The sequence below is a fragment of the Anolis sagrei genome, chromosome 4 (assembly GCF_037176765.1).
Source record: "Anolis sagrei isolate rAnoSag1 chromosome 4, rAnoSag1.mat, whole genome shotgun sequence".
Classification (NCBI taxonomy): Eukaryota; Metazoa; Chordata; class Lepidosauria; order Squamata; family Dactyloidae; genus Anolis; species Anolis sagrei.
This window is the reverse complement of record NC_090024.1, coordinates 9,049,714-9,060,852: the sequence shown is the minus strand read 5'-3', so window position 1 is coordinate 9,060,852 and position 11,139 is coordinate 9,049,714. Positions and strand designations below refer to the sequence as shown.

The 11,139-nt window shown below is 42.6% G+C and overlaps 1 protein-coding gene across 2 annotated transcripts in view; it reads right to left on the bottom strand.

Annotated features, from left to right (window-relative positions):
• Positions 1-1,875: 1,875 nt before the first annotated feature.
• TSNARE1 (t-SNARE domain containing 1) overlaps positions 1,876-11,139 on the bottom strand; it is a 565,931-nt gene continuing 556,667 nt past the window's right edge. For both annotated transcript variants that reach the window (XM_067467251.1, XM_067467252.1), the window contains one exon: positions 1,876-3,105. The gene's annotated coding sequence lies outside the window, so the exon portion shown is untranslated. The remainder of the gene's footprint in view (positions 3,106-11,139) is intronic.

Below are 11,139 nucleotides of genomic sequence, written 5' to 3'. Positions count from 1 at the left end.
CTCCACCAATGATGGAATTGAACCAAATATTGCACACAGAACTCCCACGACAAACAGAAAACATGTATCAGTGATTGGTTGGGGGAGCACCAAAATACTGTTTGTTTACCATTGAAAATTACCTAGGGCCACCTCTGGCCCCAACAGCCCTTTCATGGCTTTTAGACAACAAAGAAGGTTGAAGAAGCACCTAGCTATGACCTCACAAGCAGATGAATAATCTGCTGAGACCTCCAAAGAATAGTAGCTGATTTGAGTGGAAGCTGTCCTTCAGTTCTAAGAATACCTTAGCCAGCATTGGCACTTGTCACATTGCCTAGGGAATTTGGGAAGTTGTATGCTAAAAATAAATGCTGGCATTCTGTTCATTATTGTGTCATTAAGTTAGACTTATGACCATGTTACTACCTGGTATTCTCATTCTTAATCATGGTACTACAACGATGACGGGAAATGATCCAGAACTCCAAAAGCCAGTCATCTGCACTAGACTTGTGCAATCTGGTTAAACCTTAACCTGGTTTGTGTCCCGGCTTTCAGTGGAGACCCTGATCCATTTTTGGGAGGGCAGATATCTGTTTTTGCTCTGGGGTGCTGAAATATCTGTTTTCTATTGGCCCATTATTGGAGGGGGGTGTGCTTTCCAGGCTTCCCTTCCCATCATTTTAGGCATTCAAGCGCTACTTTAGAGGAGAGGTGCTTAGCTGCAGGCAGACATGCACTTTAAGGAGGATTCTTACCTGTTTCTTATTCTAGAGGAAGTGCTCAGCTGCAGGTAGGTGCATGTGTACTTTCTGGGCCTGCACGCCATGCCCACTTTCCATGGCAAGGAGGCATGTTTACTCCAGAGGAGGTGCTTGGCTGCAGACAGGCATGCTCACTTTTTGGACCTGCATGCCAAATGCACTTATTATTACCGGACCTCCAGTGGCGCAGTGGGTTAAAGCACTGAGCTGCTGTGTGTGTGTGTGTGTGTATGGGTGTGTGTGTGTGTGTGTGGGTCATATAGGACTTAGGTCCCAGCTACCCTGAACTTTTAATGCCATTTCAAACCAGTATTAAGGAAAGTGATTTTGCTGTGCAGATGATTACATAGAAAACCCTGGAACTAGTTTGAGGTCCAAATGGTGATTACACAAAGTACAGATCCCTGGTGTGCATTTAGGGTCTTCTTTTGAATGTTTTCGTGGGAGTTGCTGTCTGGCCACCACAGCTGACGTTAGCTTTGAACTGCATTAAATGGTCAGTGTAGATCAGTGGTTCTCAACCTGTGGGTCCCCAGATGTTTTGGCCTTCAACTCCCAGAAATCCTAACAGCTGGTAAACTGGCTGGGATTTCTGGGAGTTGTAGGCCAAAACACCTGGAGACCCACAGGTTGAGAACTACTGGTGTAGATAGTGTTTTGGAAGTCCCTGGAGGATCAGTGTGTTAAACTGCTGAGCTGCTGAACTTGTTGACCGAAAGGTTGCAGGTTCGAATCCAAGGAGTGGTGTGAGCTTCCGTTATCAGCCCCAGCTTCTGCCAACCTAGCAGTTCGAAAACATGCAAATGTGAGTAGATCAATAGGTACTGCTTCAGCGGGAAGGTAATAGCACTCCATGCAGTCATGCAGGTCAAATGACCTTGGAGGTGTGTATGGACAATGTCAGCTCTTCGGCTTAGAAATGGAGATGAGCACCAACCCCCAGAGTCGGACACTACTGGACTTAATGTCAGGGGAACCTTTACCATTACCCTAGTACCAAATAAATGAAGGAGCACATTAGCAGAGCACGTGCTTGAGTTCATGCATGTTGTGCCTGCAAGGGGTGTTCGGATCTTGCAGGACTGCAGTTTAGGCAAATTGTGGTTAAAAAAGTGATATTCACACAGAATTCAAAGTTGGGTTTTATTGAACACATAACAATCATCGTGGAGTAGCAAATGCTATGGCAAAGCTTCACAAATGGCAAGTGGTACATGCAAAATACAACCAGTACCTAACAGAGAACAGTTTTTTTGCTGATGGGAAACTAATAGTTCAGGTGAGCTAACTCACTAGAGTATTATTTTTTTTAGTTAAACCCTATGTAGACAACCTGCCTTCTTTGACAGGTACCTTCATAATTTGGCCTCCATGTTCCATTCCACATCTACAACCTAAAAAGTAATTTCTGCATATGACATTGTTCACATGGTGGTAGGTTTGGGTTTGTTTCAATATCAGCTTTTAACTAATTGTGAATTCTATTGGTTAATCCCATTTAAAGTAGAACCATGCAATCAATTACTGAAACATGATTTAACACATAGGTCAATCCAGGTAATTCAATGGGTCTGCTCTAGTTTCTCCTACAAATAGGATTTAGGATTGAGTGTCTTAAGCTGCCTTAGAAAGGCAGAGATAAATGTTGACCATGCTTCATATACCAATGTTGGCCATTGTAGAAGCATGACTACATGTTATATGGATGGGGCCAATGGAAGAGGATGGATGGGAACGAGAAATCAAAAAAGGACAAGGAATTGATCCATCCCTACTGATAACAGACAAGCAGATATTCACTCTGTCACTCAGAAAACAAGCAATAAGTTTCAGGAGTTTCAGTTGATCTGAAACCAGTGTAATCAAATGCATCAAAACACCATTAAAATGCTCCAAGCACAGCAGAATATGGAGAAAAACATTAACCTCTAACCAGTGTTTTTTGCTGTCTATGAGCATATATCGGGAAAAGAAGCGGGTGCCATGGAAGAGCAAAAAGAAATAGAGTGGTAAATGCTAGCGCAGCATTTCCCTTTGTGGAGTCAAAGGGCAAGTTGTGAATATTGTGCTTATTTGTTATTTGGAGAAATACCTTTAATATTGTAACAAGATGGGGGACAAAGGGAAACAAACACCAGCAAGTCAAAGCACACCCGCTGTTATTTCCCCCGAGGTCATTTTGGTTCTTCATGCAAAGCCTCCAGACAGGAGCGGTGTCTCCAGGGAACCTGTTCGCAAAATGTGGAGCCATGTCATTATCCCAGCTCAGCATCCCGAGAGGCAGCGTCATCTGTGGGCAACGCCGTCTGGCAGACGAGCTGCATGCTCCTGTTACTCTGTCGCTAAAATAACCTAAATTCTAGAGAGGGAGAAGAAGGGAAAGTTGGAGAGTTTGGAAAAGTTGGACAAGGGGTGTGAAGGAGCCCATATATTACTGCTACTAATTGTAAAGTCTTGGCCACTAATTTGCAATGATGCCACCAAATTGTAAGGATAAATATAACTACTATCAATATGTAGAGAGTTGGTAAAAGGAGCCACCTCTTTGTGAGGGCTTATAATATTGATGACACAACCAATAGCTTGTAATGTTGCTTTGGTCTTTCTTCAATATGACTTGGAAAGGAATGGTAACATAGGCTTGACTTTAAAAAGAAACTGTAACAAGTTTATTGAGGTACAGAAGCTTGATGGTTTCAAAGTTTCCTTTCTCTTAGAGGTACAGATCTTCAAAGGTTACATTCATAACAATTCTTAAATAACTTTTAGGAGGTCTAATTCTCAACAGGTCTCAAACTTAGTTCCTTTAAAAAGATGTTTCTTTCTTTAACAGATTGTTTTAGGCACACGCTTATCCTTTCTTTATGATGGTTCTGTTACAATAAAAATGCTTATTAGGGCTTCCCCTCTTTTTCCACAACCGTAACTTTTAATATAAATAAGTCACTCAACTTATCTAAACTATATTGGCTCAAAGCCAAAACCTTCCTGATTCTTAATACCAAAGAATCAGCCTTCCCCTGTAGTTCTTTGACTACAGAAACCTCACTGGTTCTCCACACATGACAAAACCAGCCACTTCTGCAGTTCACCGACCACAGACTGACTCCTTTAAAATGGCTGCTCTGCCAAGTGGCAGTTGGCTCCGCCCCTATCTCCATAGCAACTCAGCTCAAAGCGAGCTAAGCTGGCTACCATCCCCCAATATTATGCAATACACTTACCCTTACAAACACTTATCTATAACAATACATAACTATAGATAAAAAAAATACACTTCATCACAGGGGATTCTGGGAAATGTAGTCTAGAATGGTAACTTTTCCCAATTCTGGAGTCTGGTTTGTTGGAGGAGTCTGGGAACTATGGCTGTTCCTCCCTCTGGGGTGATAACAGTACAAGAGATGGTGCTATCTCAGCCATTGTCATGAATAATCAGCCCACCTAGATAAGGCATGCAGCAAACATACATCTGATCTGCTGTTGAAAGCTCTGTCCATCCCCATAGACAATAATCAACTATGCCCAGAGTTTCCTTTCATACTAGTAATATCATTGTGAGACAAAAAAAAATCGAGAATATATATAGAAAAAATGGTACCTCCACCAGGAATCCTATTGGAAGTGCTTCATATCATACAGTGAAGTCAACAGTTCTGATGCAATTTTTATTTATTTATTTACAGTATTTATATTCTACCCTTCTCACCCTGCAGGGGACTCAGGGCAGATTACAATGTACATATACATGGCAAATGTTAAATGCCATAGACACACAACATATATAGTCAGACACACAGAGGCTACTTAACATTCCAGCTTTTTTCATGAGTGTATTCTGGCCACCAGGGGATCTGTCACTTCACCATCCATTTGTGACACTGATGAAGTACTTCCTCATTCTTTGCATGCTTGCTGGAGATTTTTATGGTATCATAAATTAGCCTCCCTGCATAAGTGGTACCTAAATTTCCTAATTGACAGATGCAACTGTCTTTTGGGCTGTGAAGGTTGACAGCAAGCTACACAAATTGGTTGGAAGCTCACTCCAACCCAGGCTGGCTTCAAACTCATGATATTTTGGTCAGTAGTGAACTTAATGTAGCTGACTCCCAGCCAGCTGCACCACAATCCCAGTGCAAGAACCTCAAAGCATTAGTGAAGCTCTTCAGAGCAATGGTGAAGCTGAGGAAAAGGGTAAATTCTCCTATCTATGCCTAAAGAGATGGGTCCCAGTGAACTGGAAGTGGTACCATTTTGGCTTATTAGTTTTGGCTGATTTATGGCATAGTTAAAATTTTTGCATGGAAGGGGTCTTAGGAGATTCTTGGACATGAGAAGGTTAGAACCATCGCCTTTAGCACAGTGGGTTAAACCGCAAGCTACAGAAAGCATTGCTGATCGAAAGGTCGACAGTTCAAGCCCAGTTTGGGGTGAGCTCCCAACTGTCAGTCCAGCTTCTGTTCACATAGCAGTTCGAAAACAGCAATGTGGGTAGATAAAGAGGGACCGTTTTGGTGGGGAGCTAATGAAGGCGTCCATGCGGACATGCCAGTAATTAGATTGGGAGAGCATCTAAGAACAACAAAGCTCTTTGACATGGAAGATGGAGCAACAGCACCCCTTGTGGCTGGAGTCAAGCAAAGTCTCCAGATCCTGGAGATGGAAAAAGATGGGAAGCCTTTACCTCTATGTACTGTCTGTCTTTGATAATTGTATAACGACATTGAATGTTTGCCTGCTCTGGAACATGCAATGTATCATTGTCCTTCTTTAGGGGTCCCTTTCAAATCTGATACTGTATCTGTCATGTGTGTGTGTGTGTAAATCATATATACCTATCTATATCTATGGCTGGATAGCTCTTTGTCAGGAGAGCTTTGGTTATGTTTTCTTTCCCTGGTGAGGGGAGTTGGACTGGATGGTCTTAAGGCACCATTTCTCAACCAGAGGGTCAATATCCCTGGGGGGGGGGGGTTGCGAGGGGGTGTCAGAAGGATTGCCAAAGACCACCAAAAATATAGTATTTTCTATGGGAGGAGGGAGCAAGCTTGTTTTCTGCTTCCCTGGAGACTAGGACACGGAACAATGGCTTCAAAGTACAAGAGAGGAGATTCCATCTGAACATGAGGAAGAACTTCCTGACTGTGAGAGCCGTTCAGCAGTGGAACTCTCTGCCCCGGAGAGTGGTGGAGGCTCCTTCTTTGGAAGCTTTTAAACAGAGGCTGGATGACCATGTGTCAGGGGTGATTTGAATGCAATATTCCTGCTTCTTGGCAGGGGGTTGGACTGGATGGCCCATGAGGTCTCTTCCAACTCTTTGATTCTATGATTCTATGATTCTGTTGGTCATGAGGATTTTGTGTGGAAAGTTTGATCCAATTCTATTGTTGGTGGGGTTCAGAATGCTCTTTGATTGTAGGTGAACTATAAATTCCAGGAATTACAACTCCAAAATGTCCAGGCCAGCTTTCCCAAAACTCCATCTGTGTTCATATTTGGGCATATGAAGTATTTGTGCCAAGTTTGGTCTAGATCCTTCATTGTTTGAGTCCACAGTGCTCTTTGGGTGTAGGTAAACTATAACACCAAAACTCAAGGTCAATGTTCACCAAACTCTTCCAATATTTTCTGTTGGTCATGAGACTCCTGTGTGCCAAGTTTGGTTCAATTCCATCATTGGCGGAGTTCAGAATGCTCTTTGATTGTAGGCGAACTATAAATCCCAGCAACTGCAACTCCCAAATGACAAAATCAATTTTTTGAGTGATGGTCACTCATTGGGTTGTTAGGTGTATTCTGTCCAAATTTGGTGTCAAGTCGTCCAGTGGTTTTTGAGTTATGTTAATCCCTCAAACGAACATTACATTTTTATTTATATAGAATCATAGAATCATAGAATCAAAGAGTTGGAAGAGACCTCATGGACCATATAGATTGGAAGTTGATCATATATAATCCGATGTGTATTTCTGGGAGAGAATTACTCCAAAATCATGCAAATTTGTTGGTATATGTAGCTTGAGGGGAATTTGGAGGGTTGCCCAGGAATTTCAAAGTCCACAAATTTGAGTTCAGAGTCCACATAGAAACTGCAGGACGCACTTTCCTCGCCCCTCCCCTTTTTATAGGTTCCTCGGGACTTGTCTTGCAACGTTTGCAAGAGACCTTTAAAAAGATATTGATCGAGGTGAAGAAAAGGTTTCCTTAAGAGCCCGCAAATGATTTGAGATTTTGGAGCAGGCGTAATTGCAAAGATGGATAGCAGGTTCGCCTTCCTAGAAGAGGAGGGCAGTCCAAAAGCAAGCTCAGCTTGGAGGGCAAGACAGGGTTTGGCAGCCGGTAAATATGATGAAGTCCCTTTACCTCGGGAGGGGAAAACACAGACATGCAATCTGGCTGGTGCTTTCAACCACTAAGCGACGTACGGCCTGGTGCTAAAAGCTGAGAGCCAATAAGCAAAACTGTCCCCATGGCATCAATTTGGGAAGCGAGAGCCGTTCTACAGAACGGAGCTCGCCGTGTTTTGCCCTTATTTACAACATTCGTTAGGCTGAGTTATGGCTTCATTCAACATTTCCTCATAGACGGGGAATTGCTGCGGCTGCAACAATGTATTAACATTCGTTCTTGGGGCGAAAGAAGGAGGGGGAGAGAAAGGTATTGCCAATATATGGAGGGGTTGAATGAGGATATTCTGTCCTTTGCATGAGGCAGAGAGAAAGGGAGCATGATCAACGGTGCTCAAGACCAATGTTGCAGAAATATGGCCAACAGACATGGTTTTTTTTCGAATTATCGTTTGAAATGGGAATGTGTCGAAATGATGACAAATGGTCCCAATCAAAGGCAGTTTATGGATTCTTTGGGCTATTTCTTTCAATCACAGAAACTAACGTTCCTTCAACTCTGTTGTACAAAGTCACCAAATACTAGGTGCCCAGAATTGGACACAATATTGGCAGACCACACCAATTCTGGGCACCACAATTGAAGAAAGGTATTGACAAGCTGGAATGTGTCTAGAGGAGGGCGACTAAAATGATCAAGGGTCTGGAGAACAAGCCCTATGAGGAGCGGCTTAAGGAGTGGTACCATTTTGTTTAGCCTGAAGAAGAGAAGGATGAGAGGAGATATGATAGCCATGTATAAATATGTGAGAGGAAGCCACAGGGAGGAGGGAGCAAGCTTGTTTACTGCTTCCATGGAGATTAGGACGCAATGGAACAATGGCTTCAAACTATAAGAAAGGAGATTCCATCTGAACATGAGGAAGAACTTCCTGACTGTGAGAGCTGTTCAGCAGTGGAACTCTCTGCCCTGGAGTGTGGTGGAGGCTCCTTCTTTGGAAGCTTTTAAACAGAGGCTGGATGGCCATCTGTCAGGGATGATTTGAATACAATATTCCTGCTTCTTGGCAGAATGGGGTTGGACTAGATGGCCCATGAGGTCCCTTCCAACTCTTTGATTCTATGATTCTATGATCTATTGGGTCAATGTAATGGCATCTGCAGCTGATCTTGAGGGGGACAATTTTTTGGTCATGGGACTTTCCAGGGGAAAGGGGTGAGATCTTTGGTTTGTTAAGTTTAACTTGAGGGACACATTCTCTTGTGAGGAAGATGAAGAGAAGAGCCCAGATTACAGATTCTAGTCAAGAGCTAGAGGAGGTTAGTAGAATCTGGACCATCCTATATAAATCCTTAAGACCATGAATCAGATATAGATAAACACACACACTAACCATTTAGATCAGTGGTTCTCAACCTTTCTAATGCTGTGACCCAATACTTTCGTTTTAAATTCTGTAAGCCTTGGAAATCTCCCAAAGTCAGTTTCATTTTCAGCACAAGTGAGGAGAAGCCAAAGAGACCTTTGTTACTCTTTAAATCAGTGTTTCTCAACCTTCCTAATGCCGCGATCCCTTAATACAGTTCCTCATGTTGTGGTGACCTCCAACCATAACATTATTTTCGTTGCTACTTCATAATTGTAATTTTGCGACTGTTATGAATCGTAATGTAAATACCTGATATGCAGGATGTATTTTCACTCACTGGACCAAATTTGGCACAAATACCCAATACGCCCAAATTTGAATACTGGTAGAGTTGGGAGGGGTGTGTTTATTTTGTCATTTAGGAGATGTAGCTGCTGGGATTTATAGTTCACCTACAATCAAAGAGCATTCTGAACTCCACTAATGGTAGAATTGAACCAAACTTGGCTCCCATAACTAATAGAAAATACTGGAAGGGTTTGGTGGGCACTGGCCTTTGGTTTTGGAGTTGTAGTTCACCTACATCCAGAGAGTATGGTGGACTCAAACAATGATGGATCTGAACCAAACTTGGCACAAATACTCAATATGCCCAAATGTGAACACTGGTGGAGTTTGGGGAAAGTAGACCTTGACATTTGGGAGTTGTAGTTGCTGGGATTTATAGTTCACTACAATCAAAGAGCATTCTGAACCCCACCAATGATGGAATTGAACCACACTTGTCACACAGAACTCCCATGACCAGCAGAAAATACTGGAAGGGTCTGATGGGCACTGTCCTTGAGTTTTGGAGTTGTAGTTCACCTACATCCAGAGAGCACTGTGGACTCAAACAATGATGGATCTGGACCAAACTTGGCACGAATACTCAATATGCTCAAATGTGAACACTGGTGGAGTTTGGGGAAAGTAGACCTTGACATTTGGGAGTTGTAGTTTCTGGGATTTATAGTTCATTTACAATCAAAGAGCATTCTGAACCCCACCAATGACTAAATTTGGTCAAACTTCCCACATGTAACCCCCATGATCAAGAGAAAATACTGCGTTTTCTGATGGCCTTTGGCAACCCCTTTGACACCCCCTCGCAACCCTACCAGGTTAAGAAACACTGATTTATATGAAACTGATTAGTATAAAGGAAAAGATAAATGTACATAATGTTACATTATATTCTTTAAGTCATGCACATAACATTACACTACAAACATAATGGAATGTTATGAACTTTAATCTACATACCATTAAGTCCAAACTAAGAGCCTGGAATGGACATGACGTCCACGCCTTCACAGTTCCAACCATTAAATCATTACATGAGTAGAAATCGGGTCAGGCCAGGTCAGGTCTGAATGTGCCAATTTCAAATACCTCAAGCGTCCCTAGCTATTGAATTGTACCAAAGGCGAATGTAAGTGGATCCGAATTTATAAAGTCATCCAAATTATGCCAATTACTCAGGAAAAAGTTGACTATCCGGGTTAAGAGAGGACTTCATCGCTCTCCATTTACAATTCAACCCTCAAAGGCTGATCTAGTTCACTCCTTGAAGAATGAGGGAGGTGGATCAAACATCTCCAGGAGTTTCTCCAAGCACCCCTCCTTGCTCTTCAAAGCTGCTCCAGGGAAGGCAATGACATACTTCCAGGAGGGTTTTTTCAAAGCGGCGGCAAGGGTGTCTCGCTACAAGACACAGCTGGCTCCTCTGTGCTCACTTGGCGGAAGAATCTGCGGTGCATTTTCTGCTTTAGAAACTAAGAGGATGACAGCTGGCTCAGCTGTATTTCAGACAAATTATTTCCAGGGAAGGGAGAAGTCGGCAGGAGCCTATTTCACCTCGCCTTTGGAGCCGGTTGGTTCAATTTCGAAACGGCATCTTTTGGCATGAAAAGACCAAAGAAAAGGCCAGGTTGGCTTCAGAAGAGCTAATGGCCTGAAAAGGCATTAAGGAAAACTCTGGGGCACTAAAACTAGGATTTGGGCTCATGCAGCAATCACAAGGACCCAACGGAAAGCATGAGAATACAGCTAGAAACAGGAAGGACAAATGTTGTTGTTTTTAGTTGCACCTTTTCAGTGGAAATGCCTTGGGATAAACCACTTTGGGTTTTAGTTTTAATCAATGGGTTGTTGATGCTATTCCTTGAGTCAATTTCGACTCACAGCAACCCAAAAGTGATACAGGTGTGAGTATCCCTTATCCAAAATGCTTGAGATTTAAAAAGTGTTTTGCATTTTGGATTTTGGGGGATTTTGGAGTATTTGCACAACACACATAACGAAATGACTTGGCGACAGGACGTCAGTCTGAAAAATATATTCATTTATACCTTCTACATACAGCCTGAACTTAATTTTATACACAATATTTTGAGTAATTTATGTGTATGAAACAAAGTTTATGTAACTGAAAGCACAGGTATCACTATCTCAGCCCCATGTAGATTATTTTGGAGCATTTCGGAAATTCTAAATAAGGAACGCCACCCCTGGTGGGACAGCAAGTTAAACTGCTGAGCTGCTGAACTTGCTGACCAAAAGATTGGCAGTTTGATTCCGGGGTGTGGGGTGAGCTCCCATTGTTAGCCCCAGCTTCTGCCAACCTAGCAG